This window comes from Cebus imitator, unplaced genomic scaffold (genome assembly GCF_001604975.1).
Source record: "Cebus imitator isolate Cc_AM_T3 unplaced genomic scaffold, Cebus_imitator-1.0 Scaffold316, whole genome shotgun sequence".
In the NCBI taxonomy this organism is placed as follows: Eukaryota; Metazoa; Chordata; class Mammalia; order Primates; family Cebidae; genus Cebus; species Cebus imitator.
The window spans coordinates 2,138,687-2,141,154 of record NW_016107631.1 but is presented as its reverse complement, the minus strand read 5'-3'; the positions used below and the strand labels follow the sequence as shown (position 1 = coordinate 2,141,154).

At 52.4% G+C, this 2,468-nt stretch overlaps 1 protein-coding gene across 2 annotated transcripts in view; it reads right to left on the bottom strand.

The window, feature by feature from the left end:
* Positions 1-1,568, bottom strand: part of ZNF613 (zinc finger protein 613) — a 20,120-nt gene extending 18,552 nt beyond the window's left edge. The window contains exon 1 of one of the 2 annotated variants that reach the window (XM_017503909.2): positions 1,237-1,568. The gene's annotated coding sequence lies outside the window, so the exon portion shown is untranslated. Of the gene's footprint in view, positions 1-771; positions 880-1,236 lie in introns of those variants that run through there. The other variant, XM_017503908.2, reaches the window with a different exon arrangement.
* Between the last annotated feature and the right edge of the window lie 900 nt (positions 1,569-2,468).

Genomic DNA, 2,468 nt, shown 5'->3' with positions numbered 1-2,468 from the left:
TTTTGAGACAGGGCCTTGCTCTGTCACCCAGGCTGGAGTGCAGTGGCTCAATCATAGTTCACTGAAGCCTAGACCTACCCGGGGTCAGGTGATCCTCCCACCTCAGCCTCCGGAGTAGCTGGAACTACAGGCAAGGGTCACCACACCCAGCTAATTTTTGTATTTTTTGGAGAGACAGGCTATGTTATCCAGGCTGGTCTCCAACTCCTGGGCTCAAGCAATCCGCCTACTTCGGGCTCCCAAATGTTGGGATTATGGGCGTGAGCCACAACACCAGGCCACCTTACCATTTTAGATTTGATTAATCTTTGATCTCCCCCAAAGCTTCCTATTTACCAGGATGAGAGGAAGGAGAGATGTGAGAAATCAAAGGAGATTTGTACACTAGTCCTTGTGGGGAAACTTAAAGGGACTGCGATGGAATGTACCATTTGGACCTCAACACACACACTAATCCGAATGCCCCGACTGCCAAAGCCTTCACATGCGTCTCCACGACTGTCACATCTAGACTTTGCTAACACTGGTCACACCCCCTTGGATTAATCCCAAAACTTGGACCACATACCCAGGTTCATTGACCATGAGCCCGGGCTTGTCCTCACTGAGCCACATATTAAATCCTGATTACAGCCTAAAGCGAAGCCAAAGTGGGAAGATCGTTTGAGGCCAGGAGTTGGAGACCAGCCTGGGCAACATAGTGAGACCCCCGTCTCTGAAAAAAAATAAAAATAAAATAAAATAAAATAATATGGGCGTGGTGGCGCTCACCTGCAGTCCCAGCTACTTGGGAAAGCTGAACCTGAGCTCAGTTGAAAGGTCACCTGAGCACCGGGAGGTGGAGGCTGCAGCGAGCCACGATCGCGCCACTGCACTCAAGCCTGTGTAACAGAGCGAGACCCTGTCTCAAAAATGAAAAATAAAACCCCAAATCGGCGGCAGACACCGTTTTCCTTGACAAAACCACTCCTCACTCCAGCCCTCTATCACCGAGCCCTACAGAGTAAACCGCAGACACCAAACCCTGACCACGGACTTCCAAGCGTTGCTCTGGGCAGACCCTGACCACTGACCCCTGGGATCCCTCAGGGCTGACTCCGGAGGCGCCCCAACCCCAATACCCCGACTCCCTCTTGCTCCCGCTTTCCCCAAAAACTTCAGGGCTACGTACTACACGGGCGCCCACAGACACCCTCCTCCCCTCCTCCAGCTCCCTAGACAGACCCACACACAGACCTGATTTTGCGGGGAACCCAGCGAGACTTCCCAGAACCTGCAGTTTCCTTACTCAATTCTTCCACTTCTGGGCCCTTATCGAGCCGCCAAGCCGGTCTACGGCGGCCGAAGAGAGTCTGAAGTTGCAGGTGTACGGAGCACGGACGACTGGAAGGTAAGAAGTCCGCGTCCTCTCGTCGCTGATCCTGGAGGCGGCCATCTTTGAATACTGCATGTACGGAAGGTAAAGTGGACCTTTTCTGCCCCAGTATCCAGGGATGGCTTGGGACGGTGACGAACCCCAAATTTTGGCATCTAAACCCTGCGCCCCAAGTTTCATTGATTTTCAGAGGCTCGAGCTTGGCCAAGACAAACATGGGATGGGCTACGTCCACCTTAGCGGGATAGGGAGAAAAGTCATCCGCTTTGCACAAAGAATGACGGGAATGACACAATCGGCGCGGCCATCTTAGAAATTAGGTGTCCGTACAAGTGAAAACGGTTTCTCCGCGGAGGAAAAAGGGCAAAGACACCCTAAGGCGTATATCGCGAAAACGCTTCTAGCTACGGGTGGAGGGCAAGAGGGAGATTTTGAGGACAAAAAGCGTCTGGAGAAGCAATTAAGGTACGGGGAAAGCGTTCACCCCGTCAACGGAAAGTGACAAAATAGCGACTGGCGAGAACCTCGTTTACATTTGAGGGACACGGTCACCGCCCAGTGCAGGTAGAGCGCAGCCGCTAGCCAACCAGAAAAGGGAATCCAATAGGGGAGGCGGGAATTTTCCTTGCGAGAGAAGAAGGGTCTTCTCTCTGCTAGAGGTGGAGCCAATCTTAAGGTCGGGGCTCTCTGAGAACCAAATGCCTCAAATTCTGGAAGGAATAAATAAGATGACTCTGGGAGAATGAAAAGTTGTGCAAGCCCAGGCGCGATGAGGCGCACCTGTAGTCCCAGCTACTGGGGAGACAGAGGCTGGAGGATCGCTTGAGCCCAGGAGTTCCAGGCTGCAGTGAGCTGTGATTGCACCTATCAATAGGCACTGTACCACACAGCCTTGGCAACCCCTTCATTAGAAAAAAAGAAAAAAAAAAGTTGTACAAGGGAAAAATAATCGGCCGGGCACGGTGGCTCACGCCTGTAATCCCAGCACTTTGGGAGGCCGAGGCCTGTGGATCACAAGGTCAGGAGTTCGAGACCAGCCTGGCCAAGATGTTGAAACCCCGTCTCTACTAAAAATACAAAAATTAGCTGGGTG